General features: G+C 42.8%; 1 protein-coding gene across 1 annotated transcript in view; it reads right to left on the bottom strand.

Moving 5' to 3' along the window:
• Window positions 1-13,563, bottom strand: part of LOC142312836 (uncharacterized) — a 149,960-nt gene that overhangs the window by 48,172 nt on the left and 88,225 nt on the right. The window lies entirely within an intron of this gene.

Below are 13,563 nucleotides of genomic sequence, written 5' to 3' on the forward strand. Positions count from 1 at the left end.
AAGGAGGCTGCGAGGAGGACGCAGGAGAGCCGGCCAGGGCCTGGGAAGATGTCGGACGCCGGGATCGGCGACCAGAGGACCTATGGAGGACGGGCACCGGAGGCTGGGACGAGGGGAGCGTGGCAGGTGAGCCGGGGAGCGGAGCTGAGGACCCGGGGAGGGGAGCCGAGGACCCGGGGAGCGTGACACATAGTCACTGGTGTGCATACCTTATCTCCCCATAGTGATGTTTTTTAGGTTTTTTGCACCCAGTTCAGACATAGAATGGAGTTCCAAACGTTATTCCTTAATGTTAGTAGTTTTTCGTTTGTGAACCCTCCCCATACACACCTATTGCCAATCCACATTATACGCATATATAGCCTGGGTCTCAGCGTCCCATACACGGTAAGTTTTTTAACTGCATGAGAGGACACACACAAGCTAGGGACCCCAACGTAGAGAAATACTTTGGCGTAGTGTTGGGGCTCTTCTGCATTGATCAATTCAGTAGCTAAATTTCTCTTTATTCATATATTCATGGCAGTAATGCAGGTTCCATTTTTCACATTTCATTCTTACAAATAGCTATTGAATTTTTCATGTCAGTATTCACACAGCAGTTTCTGCTATTCCATGTATTCCCCTTCCATAGTCACTGGTGTGCATACCTTATCTCCCCATAGTGATGTTTTTTAGGTTTTTTGCACCCAGTTCAGACATAGAATGGAGTTCCAAACGTTATTCCTTAATGTTAGTAGTTTTTCGTTTGTGAACCCTCCCCATACACACCTATTGCCAATCCACATTATACGCATATATAGCCTGGGTCTCAGCGTCCCATACACGGTAAGTTTTTTAACTGCATGAGAGGACACACACAAGCTAGGGACCCCAACGTAGAGAAATACTTTGGCGTAGTGTTGGGGCTCTTCTGCATTGATCAATTCAGTAGCTAAATTTCTCTTTATTCATATATTCATGGCAGTAATGCAGGTTCCATTTTTCACATTTCATTCTTACAAATAGCTATTGAATTTTTCATGTCAGTATTCACACAGCAGTTTCTGCTATTCCATGTATTCCCCTTCCATAGTCACTGGTGTGCATACCTTATCTCCCCATAGTGATGTTTTTTAGGTTTTTTGCACCCAGTTCAGACATAGAATGGAGTTCCAAACGTTATTCCTTAATGTTAGTAGTTTTTCGTTTGTGAACCCTCCCCATACACACCTATTGCCAATCCACATTATACGCATATATAGCCTGGGTCTCAGCGTCCCATACACGGTAAGTTTTTTAACTGCATGAGAGGACACACACAAGCTAGGGACCCCAACGTAGAGAAATACTTTGGCGTAGTGTTGGGGCTCTTCTGCATTGATCAATTCAGTAGCTAAATTTCTCTTTATTCATATATTCATGGCAGTAATGCAGGTTCCATTTTTCACATTTCATTCTTACAAATAGCTATTGAATTTTTCATGTCAGTATTCACACAGCAGTTTCTGCTATTCCATGTATTCCCCTTCCATAGTCACTGGTGTGCATACCTTATCTCCCCATAGTGATGTTTTTTTAGGTTTTTTGCACCCAGTTCAGACATAGAATGGAGTTCCAAACGTTATTCCTTAATGTTAGTAGTTTTTCGTTTGTGAACCCTCCCCATACACACCTATTGCCAATCCACATTATACGCATATATAGCCTGGGTCTCAGCGTCCCATACACGGTAAGTTTTTTAACTGCATGAGAGGACACACACAAGCTAGGGACCCCAACGTAGAGAAATACTTTGGCGTAGTGTTGGGGCTCTTCTGCATTGATCAATTCAGTAGCTAAATTTCTCTTTATTCATATATTCATGGCAGTAATGCAGGTTCCATTTTTCACATTTCATTCTTACAAATAGCTATTGAATTTTTCATGTCAGTATTCACACAGCAGTTTCTGCTATTCCATGTATTCCCCTTCCATAGTCACTGGTGTGCATACCTTATCTCCCCATAGTGATGTTTTTTAGGTTTTTTGCACCCAGTTCAGACATAGAATGGAGTTCCAAACGTTATTCCTTAATGTTAGTAGTTTTTCGTTTGTGAACCCTCCCCATACACACCTATTGCCAATCCACATTATACGCATATATAGCCTGGGTCTCAGCGTCCCATACACGGTAAGTTTTTTAACTGCATGAGAGGACACACACAAGCTAGGGACCCCAACGTAGAGAAATACTTTGGCGTAGTGTTGGGGCTCTTCTGCATTGATCAATTCAGTAGCTAAATTTCTCTTTATTCATATATTCATGGCAGTAATGCAGGTTCCATTTTTCACATTTCATTCTTACAAATAGCTATTGAATTTTTCATGTCAGTATTCACACAGCAGTTTCTGCTATTCCATGTATTCCCCTTACATAGTCACTGGTGTGCACACCTTATCTCCCCATAGTGATGTTTTTTAGGTTTTTTGCACCCAGTTCAGACATAGAATGGAGTTCCAAACGTTATTCCTTAATGTTAGTAGTTTTTCGTTTGTGAACCCTCCCCATACACACCTATTGCCAATCCACATTATACGCATATATAGCCTGGGTCTCAGCGTCCCATACACGGTAAGTTTTTTAACTGCATGAGAGGACACACAAGCTAGGGACCCCAACGTAGAGAAATACTTTGGCGTAGTGTTGGGGCTCTTCTGCATTGATCAATTCAGTAGCTAAATTTCTCTTTATTCATATATTCATGGCAGTAATGCAGGTTCCATTTTTCACATTTCATTCTTACAAATAGCTATTGAATTTTTCATGTCAGTATTCACACAGCAGTTTCTGCTATTCCATGTATTCCCCTTCCATAGTCACTGGTGTGCATACCTTATCTCCCCATAGTGATGTTTTTTAGGTTTTTTGCACCCAGTTCAGACATAGAATGGAGTTCCAAACGTTATTCCTTAATGTTAGTAGTTTTTCGTTTGTGAACCCTCCCCATACACACCTATTGCCAATCCACATTATACGCATATATAGCCTGGGTCTCAGCGTCCCATACACGGTAAGTTTTTTAACTGCATGAGAGGACACACACAAGCTAGGGACCCCAACGTAGAGAAATACTTTGGCGTAGTGTTGGGGCTCTTCTGCATTGATCAATTCAGTAGCTAAATTTCTCTTTATTCATATATTCATGGCAGTAATGCAGGTTCCATTTTTCACATTTCATTCTTACAAATAGCTATTGAATTTTTCATGTCAGTATTCACACAGCAGTTTCTGCTATTCCATGTATTCCCCTTCCATAGTCACTGGTGTGCATACCTTATCTCCCCATAGTGATGTTTTTTAGGTTTTTTGCACCCAGTTCAGACATAGAATGGAGTTCCAAACGTTATTCCTTAATGTTAGTAGTTTTTCGTTTGTGAACCCTCCCCATACACACCTATTGCCAATCCACATTATACGCATATATAGCCTGGGTCTCAGCGTCCCATACACGGTAAGTTTTTTAACTGCATGAGAGGACACACACAAGCTAGGGACCCCAACGTAGAGAAATACTTTGGCGTAGTGTTGGGGCTCTTCTGCATTGATCAATTCAGTAGCTAAATTTCTCTTTATTCATATATTCATGGCAGTAATGCAGGTTCCATTTTTCACATTTCATTCTTACAAATAGCTATTGAATTTTTCATGTCAGTATTCACACAGCAGTTTCTGCTATTCCATGTATTCCCCTTCCATAGTCACTGGTGTGCATACCTTATCTCCCCATAGTGATGTTTTTTAGGTTTTTTGCACCCAGTTCAGACATAGAATGGAGTTCCAAACGTTATTCCTTAATGTTAGTAGTTTTTCGTTTGTGAACCCTCCCCATACACACCTATTGCCAATCCACATTATACGCATATATAGCCTGGGTCTCAGCGTCCCATACACGGTAAGTTTTTTAACTGCATGAGAGGACACACACAAGCTAGGGACCCCAACGTAGAGAAATACTTTGGCGTAGTGTTGGGGCTCTTCTGCATTGATCAATTCAGTAGCTAAATTTCTCTTTATTCATATATTCATGGCAGTAATGCAGGTTCCATTTTTCACATTTCATTCTTACAAATAGCTATTGAATTTTTCATGTCAGTATTCACACAGCAGTTTCTGCTATTCCATGTATTCCCCTTCCATAGTCACTGGTGTGCATACCTTATCTCCCCATAGTGATGTTTTTTAGGTTTTTTGCACCCAGTTCAGACATAGAATGGAGTTCCAAACGTTATTCCTTAATGTTAGTAGTTTTTCGTTTGTGAACCCTCCCCATACACACCTATTGCCAATCCACATTATACGCATATATAGCCTGGGTCTCAGCGTCCCATACACGGTAAGTTTTTTAACTGCATGAGAGGACACACACAAGCTAGGGACCCCAACGTAGAGAAATACTTTGGCGTAGTGTTGGGGCTCTTCTGCATTGATCAATTCAGTAGCTAAATTTCTCTTTATTCATATATTCATGGCAGTAATGCAGGTTCCATTTTTCACATTTCATTCTTACAAATAGCTATTGAATTTTTCATGTCAGTATTCACACAGCAGTTTCTGCTATTCCATGTATTCCCCTTCCATAGTCACTGGTGTGCATACCTTATCTCCCCATAGTGATGTTTTTTAGGTTTTTTGCACCCAGTTCAGACATAGAATGGAGTTCCAAACGTTATTCCTTAATGTTAGTAGTTTTTCGTTTGTGAACCCTCCCCATACACACCTATTGCCAATCCACATTATACGCATATATAGCCTGGGTCTCAGCGTCCCATACACGGTAAGTTTTTTAACTGCATGAGAGGACACACACAAGCTAGGGACCCCAACGTAGAGAAATACTTTGGCGTAGTGTTGGGGCTCTTCTGCATTGATCAATTCAGTAGCTAAATTTCTCTTTATTCATATATTCATGGCAGTAATGCAGGTTCCATTTTTCACATTTCATTCTTACAAATAGCTATTGAATTTTTCATGTCAGTATTCACACAGCAGTTTCTGCTATTCCATGTATTCCCCTTCCATAGTCACTGGTGTGCATACCTTATCTCCCCATAGTGATGTTTTTTAGGTTTTTTGCACCCAGTTCAGACATAGAATGGAGTTCCAAACGTTATTCCTTAATGTTAGTAGTTTTTCGTTTGTGAACCCTCCCCATACACACCTATTGCCAATCCACATTATACGCATATATAGCCTGGGTCTCAGCGTCCCATACACGGTAAGTTTTTTAACTGCATGAGAGGACACACACAAGCTAGGGACCCCAACGTAGAGAAATACTTTGGCGTAGTGTTGGGGCTCTTCTGCATTGATCAATTCAGTAGCTAAATTTCTCTTTATTCATATATTCATGGCAGTAATGCAGGTTCCATTTTTCACATTTCATTCTTACAAATAGCTATTGAATTTTTCATGTCAGTATTCACACAGCAGTTTCTGCTATTCCATGTATTCCCCTTCCATAGTCACTGGTGTGCATACCTTATCTCCCCATACAGACAAAGAGACAGACTGACAGGGAAAGAGAGGGAAAGAGAGAGACAGGTTAAGGGACAGACACAGGCAAAGAGACAGACACAGGGAAACAGACAGATAGGGAAAGAGGGAAAGAGACAGACAGGGTAAGTGACAGACAAAGAGACAGACAGGGAAAGAGACAAACAGGGAAAGTGACAGAGATAGATAGAGAGACAGGGAAAGAGATAGAGAGACAGACAGGGAAAGAGATTGAGACAGACGGAGAAAGAGACACATTCAGAGACAGACGGAGAAAGAGACAGTCAGAGACAGACAGGGAAAGAGACAGACAGACAAAGAGATAGAGAGACAGAGAGATATATACAGAGGGGGAGACAGACAGAGAATGGGAGATAAACAGAGAGACAATTAAGGTGGTGTCACACACAGCGACGACGACAACGACGTCGCTGCTACGTCACCATTTTCTGTGACGTTGCAGCGACGTCCCGTCGCTGTCGCTGTGTGTGACATCCAGCAACGAGCTGGCCCCTGCTGTGAGGTCGTTGCTCGTTGCTGAATGTCCTGCTTCATTTTTTCGTCGTCGCTCTCCCGCTGGGAAGCACACATCGCTGTGTGTGACAGCGAGAGAGCGACGAAATTAAGTGAGCAGGGAGCAGGAGCCGGCGTCTGGCAGCTGCGGAAAGCTGTAAACACTGTAAACATCGGGTAACCAAGGGAAGACCTTTCCCTGGTTACCCGATATTTACCTTCGTTACCAGCCTCCGCCGCTCTTGCTGCTAGTGCCGGCTCCTGCTCTGTGCACATGTAGCTGCAGTACGCATCGGGTAATTAACCCTATGTGTACTGTAGCTAGGAGAGCAAGGAGCCAGCGCTAAGCAGTGTGCACGGCTCCCTGCTCTCTGCACTGTGACATGTAGCTGCAGTACACATCGGGTTAATTAACCCAATGTGTACTGTAGCTAGGAGAGCAAGGAGCCAGCGCTAAGCAGTGTGCGCGGCTCCCTGCTCTCTGCACATGTAGCGACGTTATGATCGCTGCTGCGTCGCTGTGTTTGACAGCTAAGCAGCGATCATAACAGCAACTTACAAGGTCGCTGTTACGTCACAGAAAATGGTGACGTAACAGCGATGTCGTTGTCGCTGTCGCTATGTGTGAACCCAGCTTTACTATCCCGGGCAGCGTCGGGTGCTATGTTGTGAGGCGAAATTTTAACCCCGCGCATTCCAATTTACCAATCAATTTTGCCCCTATCTACATAATGGGGAAAAAGTGAAACGAAAAGTGTTGGGGGCAAATTGACAGCTGCCAGATGTGAACAAGGGGGACTTAAAGAATGAGAGCGATGCGCCAAAAAGTATATACCGTACAGTTGCTAAGGTGCGGCCCCGACATGGGATACTCACCACACTCGGGAATATGAACACACACACAAAATGCGCCACATACTACCACGTGCTTGAACATATATACCACCCTCAGCACATATGTACACAGTGACTGCACCAGCAGAATAGTGAGTGCAGCTCTGGAGTATAATACAGGATGTAATTCTGACCTATTGCACTATCACGCACAGCTCAGCACTCGCTTTCCTTTCTGTCACCTCTGCAGGGTTTTGGTCGGGCCAGACACGCATCGACCATGGAGTTGTATGTGTGAGCTAATATATACTGTCAGGGGGAGGGCTTTCTGTTGCCTGGAGATTTATCAGGCTGCCAATAGCAACCAATCACAGCTTAGCTTCTATTTTGCTACAGTTAATTAATCTGAGCTCTGATTGGTTAATATAGGCAACAAAGGACATTCTCAGTATGTGTGAGGTCATAGGATGTTAAATCTGTGTGGAATATCTGTGGTGTTGAAATATATGTTGTGAAATGCTTCTATGAGCTTAGTTTTTGCCTTTTAATAATTACATTTCTATCTATTTGTTTTGTGGTTTTTGTGTGCAGAATACATTTTTGTTAATACATTCTATTTTGTTAACAGCAGTTATTAACCCGGGCGAAGCCGGGTAGTACAGCTAGTTTATAATAAGTCTCAAAATTGTTTTGAATTTTTTTTTCTAAAATTTGAGAATTTTTTTGATTCGTTGAAGAATATAACAAAAAAAAGCCTGATTTTGCATTGCAAACTATTTTAGATTTCTTACTATTACACATCACTAAATTTATGAACATCTATGGTTTGATATTTTGCATCATGTCAAAATACTCCCTACATAATATCCATGCTTTACTTGTGCAAGTCCAACCAAAACACCTGTCCAGATAGCTCAGACTCAGAGAGATCTGCCCTATTCGCATTTCTACAAGGAAGTACAAGAAGCAATGGGATGAAACTAAAAGGAAGGCAATACAGATTAGACATTAGAAAAAACTTCTGACAGTGAGGACAGTCAGAGATTTGAACAGGCTACCACGGGAGGTAATGAGCTCTCCATCAATGGAAATTTTCAAGTGGACGCTGGATAAACATATAGCTGGGATGATTTAGGAAAGCCTTCCAACTCTACCATTCTATGATTCTATGTGCACTAATGATTCCAGAGTATGTCACTCTCAAAAGGTGTAGGGTTTCGGAATCCAGCCACCCTTCTACCTGTGGATTCAGAAAAGGGGAAACTAGTGACACTATTAGCAAGTGAGGAGCAATATTTTGACATAACGCATGAACATGAGTGCATAAAGTTGATGAATCACGAGACAGCAGGTTTTTTACATATCTACAATAAATCTGTTCCTTATTCAGATTTTGAGGGTTTTTTTGTACATGCTTCCAGATACCACCTGGATGGGAGATTCTACACTGGATATGGAGTAGTATTATCACATGAGATTATCCAAGCTGATCCACTCCCTCCACACTTATCTGCAGGAGGCAGAGCTGAAGGAACTCAGTGAGGAGTTTAGCGCAGCAACAGGTAAAGTAGTTACTCTTTACGCAGATTCAAAGTACAGATTCAGGATCTGTCATGATTTTGGCCCTATCTGGAGAAGAAGAGATTTTTTTAAGTCAGCTAGTAAGCATATTTAACATTCAGAATTGATGAAACAGTTAATGTAGTTACTGATGTTACAAGTTCAGGTTGGCATAATTTAGGTGAAAAAACAAACAGGTTACTCACTGGAAGTAGGGGGCAAGAGAATGGCGAATGAGTCAGCTAAAGCAACGGCAAGGTAGTCTAGGTAACAAAGGATGGTGGCAGGGAGTCAGAAAATCCCAGCCACAGTTAGGGTGGTGTCACACACAGCGACGACGACAACGACGTCGCTGCTATGTCAACATTTTCTGTGACGTTGCAGCGACGTCCCGTCGCTGTCGCTGTGTGTGACATCCAGCAATGACCTGGCCCCTGCTGTGAGGTCGCCGGTCGTTGCTGAATGTCCAGCTTCATTATTTGGTCGTCGCTCTCCCGCTGTGACGCACACATTGCTGTGTGTGACAGCGAGAGAGCGACGAAATGAAGTGAGCAGGGAGCAGGAGTCGGCGTCTGGCAGCTGCGGTAAGCTGTAACCAGGGTAAACATCGGGTAACCAAGGGAAGACCATTCCCTGGTTACTCGATATTTACCTTCATTACCAGCGTCCGCCCTCGCTGCCAGTGCCGGCTCCCTGCTCTCTGCACATGTAGCTGCAGTACACATCGGGTAACTAACCCGATGTGTACTGTAGCTAGGAGTGCAGGGAGCCAGCGCTAAGCAGTGTGCACGACTCCCTGCTCTCTGCACATGTAGCTGCAGTACACATCGGGTAATTAACCTGATGTGTACTGTAGCTAGGAGTGCAGGGAGCCAGCGCTAAGCGGTGTGCGCGGCTCCCTGCTCTCTGCACATGTAGCTGCAGTACACATCTGGTAATTAACCCGATGTGTACTGTAGCTAGGAGTGCAGGGAGCCAGCACTAAGCAGTGTGCGTGGCTCCCTGCTCTCTGCACAAGTAGCACAGCGACGTGTGTCGTTATGATCACTGCGGCTTCTGCTGTGTTTGACAGATAAGCAGCGATCATAACAGCGACTTACAAGGTCACTGTTGCATCACAGAAAATGGTGATGTAACAGCGACGTCATTGTCGCTGTCACTATGTGTGAACCCAGCTTTAGTCTAGATGTTCTAAATTCCCTCCAGATAAAGGAACAATAGAGAAAAATGGAAGCTAAGCTGAACTCAAATGGAGTATGGGAAAATAAGGATCAGTTGTGTTTACCAAGGTCACAGTTCCCTATGATGGCACATGTAACACATGGCCCCACACGTGCCCCAAATATCACAAGTGTAACCAAATTAAATGTGTTCTGGATCGCTCCTGGTTTCAGTTGCGTAACCTTCAAATTCTGTCTTATCTGTGCACAACACAAACCAGGTAAAGAAGTAGAAGTCCCTATGAAAAAAATACCCAGACCGCTCTACCTGTTTCAGAGACTGCAAATTGACAACATACAACTACCTAAGGTAGAAGTGTATGAATATGTACTGATATGTGGAGATGACTTTTCTGGGTGGCCAGAAGCATATGCAGTAAAAAGTGCCAACGCTAAAACAACTGCAGACAAACTAATGAAGGTACTAATATGCAGATATAGTGTCCCATAAACCATAGAACATGATAGGGGTACACACTTAACTGGAGAAATAATGAAGGAAATTATGCAGGCCCTGGGAACAGAGCAGACATTTCATAGCCCTTATCTTCCACAGAGCAGTGGGAAAGTGGAGAGATTAAGCTACAAATTGAAAAGGCCTTGGCAGACACTGGAAAGAATTGGGTAGAAAGCTTATCCTTTGCACTCTTTTCAGTCATACACACTCCAAATAGAAATACAGGATTGTCCCCTTTTGAATATTTTTTTTTTATAGTGCCCCACAGATGGGTCTGTAATTTCTGCAAGTGCTACAGCTGCAACATGATACTACGGTATACTACAATACTATGACAACCTACAGTTAGGTCCAGAAATATTTGGACAGTGACACAATTTTCGCGAGTTGGGCTCTGCATGCCACCACATTGGATTTGAAATGAAATCTCTACAACAGAATTCAAGTGCAGATTGTAACGTTTAATTTGAAGGTTTGAATAAAAATATCTGATAGAAATTGTAGGAATTGTACACATTTCTTTACAAACACTCCACATTTTAGGAGGTCAAAAGTAATTGGACAAATAAACCAAACCCAAACAAAATATTTTTATTTTCAATATTTTGTTGCGAATCCTTTGGAGGCAATCACTGCCTTAAGTCTGGAACCCATGGACATCACCAAACACTGGGTTTCCTCCTTCTTAATGCTTTGCCAGGCCTTTACAGTCGCAGCCTTCAGGTCTTGCTTGTTTGTAGGTCTTTCCGTCTTAAGTCTGGATTTGAGCAAGTGAAATGCATGCTCAATTGGGTTAAGATCTGGTGATTGACTTGGCCATTGCAGAATGTTCCACTTTTTTGCACTCATGAACTCCTGGGTAGCTTTGGCTGTATGCTTGGGGTCATTGTCCATCTGTACTATGAAGCGCCGTCCGATCAACTTTGCGGCATTTGGCTGAATATGGGCTGAAAGTATATCCCGGTACACTTCAGAATTCATCCGGCTACTCTTGTCTGCTGTTATGTCATCAATAAACACAAGTGACCCAGTGCCATTGAAAGCCATGCATGCCCATGCCATCACGTTGCCTCCACCATGTTTTACAGAGGATGTGGTGTGCCTTGGATCATGTGCCGTTCCCTTTCTTCTCCAAACTTTTTTCTTCCCATCATTCTGGTACAAGTTGATCTTTGTCTCATCTGTCCATAGAATACTTTTCCAGAACTGAGCTGGCTTCATGAGGTGTTTTTCAGCAAATTTAACTCTGGCCTGTCTATTTTTGGAATTGATGAATGGTTTGCATCTAGATGTGAACCCTTTGTATTTACTTTCATGGAGTCTTCTCTTTACTGTTGACTTAGAGACAGATACACCTACTTCACTGAGAGTGTTCTGGACTTCAGTTGATGTTGTGAACGGGTTCTTCTTCCCCAAAGAAAGTATGCGGCGATCATCCACCACTGTTGTCATCCGTGGACGCCCAGGCCTTTTTGAGTTCCCAAGCTCACCAGTCAATTCCTTTTTTCTCAGAATGTACCCGACTGTTGATTTTGCTACTCCAAGCATGTCTGCTATCTCTCTGATGGATTTTTTCTTTTTTTTCAGCCTCAGGATGTTCTGCTTCACCTCAATTGAGAGTTCCTTAGACCGCATGTTGTCTGGTCACAGTAACAGCTTCCAAATGCAAAACCACACACCTGTAATCAACCCCAGACCTTTTAACTACTTCATTGATTACAGGTTAACGAGAGAGACGCCTTCAGAGTTAATTGCAGCCCTTAGAGTCCCTTGTCCAATTACTTTTGGTCCCTTGAAAAAAAGGAGGCTATGCATTACAGAGCTATGATTCCTAAACCCTTTCTCCGATTTGGATGTGAAAACTCTCATATTGCAGCTGGGAGTGTGCACTTTCAGCCCATATTATATATATAATTGTATTTCTGAACATGTTTTTGTAAACAGCTAAAATAACAAAACTTGTGTCACTGTCCAAATATTTCTGGCCCTGACTGTATGTCCAGGCCTTGCAGGAAAGACAATGTGGTGCATAAACATGTCTTTTCACCCATTCCAGATCGCAATGCAAGTTTAGACATGCATCAGCTGAATCCAAATGAGTGGTCGTACGCAAACACGTGAGAAGGAGCCTAGATCCACGCTATAATTGTCCATTCCAAGTCCAGCTGACCACATCCACCTTGGAGTCCGTTGCGTGAGGAGCGAATGAAAGAGGAGGAGAGAAGGAGGTCTTGGGAGGACCGGAGGTGGCGTGTTGGAGTGTAGTGGGAGATTAGTTCAGAGATGTAGGGGGGAGACAGATTATGCACAGCTTTGTAGGTCAGTGTTAGTAGTTTGAATTGGATACGGTGGAAGATTGGGAGCCAGTGGAGGGAAATGCAGAGAGGAGAAGCGGGGTGGATCAGTCGGGCAGCAGAATTAAGGATGGACTGGAGAGGGGCGAGCGTGTTGGCAGGGAGGCCACAGAGGAGGATGTTACAGTAGTCGAGGCGGGAGATTATGAGGGCATGCACTAGCATTTTTGTAGATTGCGAGTTGAGGAAAGGACGGATTCTGGAAATATTTTTGAGTTGAAGACGGCAGGAGGTGGTGAGGGATTGGATGTGTGGTATGAAGGACAAGGCAGAGTCAAAGGTTACTCTGAGGCAGCGAACTTTGGGTACTGGCGAGAGCATGGTGTTATTTATTGTGATAGATAGATCAGTTTCAAAAAAGTATTTTAACCCCAAATTTTTAAAAAATGACCTTTATTTTAATAAAGCTAAAAATGACTCACAGACATATATACATTCAATATCTCAACTGGGTTCAATCAATTGAGGGATAGATATATAGCAATGCACAAAATTTGCTTTTCCCTTTGACACTCACTCCAACAAATACAGCAAGAATTTTTTCTTCCTCCAAGTATTAATGAAATAGCTGTCTCAAGAGGATAAAAAGGAAAAAATGCAGATATTATAACCATCAAGGGGTTTGTGTATATAACTCTTACTGATACTCATAGTATTAACTCCCCAAAGCCCCTTCCTACATTCATTGCCACTACTTGGTAGAGGAGCCAACCATGGAGACAAAAAAAGTTTTTATTTCGTCTTCATGTCCAGCTCCAAATCCCCACCCAGATCTTGACCAATAGTTGTGACAGAAAACAGCAAATGATAAAATGTAACTTTTATTTCTGTTTCTCTAAAAAGGGAAAAGACCCTGTCTTTATTAAAAACTGCCAAAAAGAGGGTATGAAGATGTACCGCCCCTAGAGCGCTACAAAGAGAAAGGGGCCCATACACCCCACTAGCTGGCATAAACAAACAAACATAAAGACTGGTTACTAATGGCAACCACACCAAGGGCGCTTGATTAAATCGGTATGAACAATACTCCAGACTGCAGGGTCACTCCACCCTAGCAATGCCTATTTCCCAGAACATGCCGTACCATACCCTTATGTGAACAAATACAGG

This window comes from Anomaloglossus baeobatrachus, chromosome 5 (assembly GCF_048569485.1).
Source record: "Anomaloglossus baeobatrachus isolate aAnoBae1 chromosome 5, aAnoBae1.hap1, whole genome shotgun sequence".
Lineage (NCBI taxonomy): Eukaryota > Metazoa > Chordata > Amphibia > Anura > Aromobatidae > Anomaloglossus > Anomaloglossus baeobatrachus.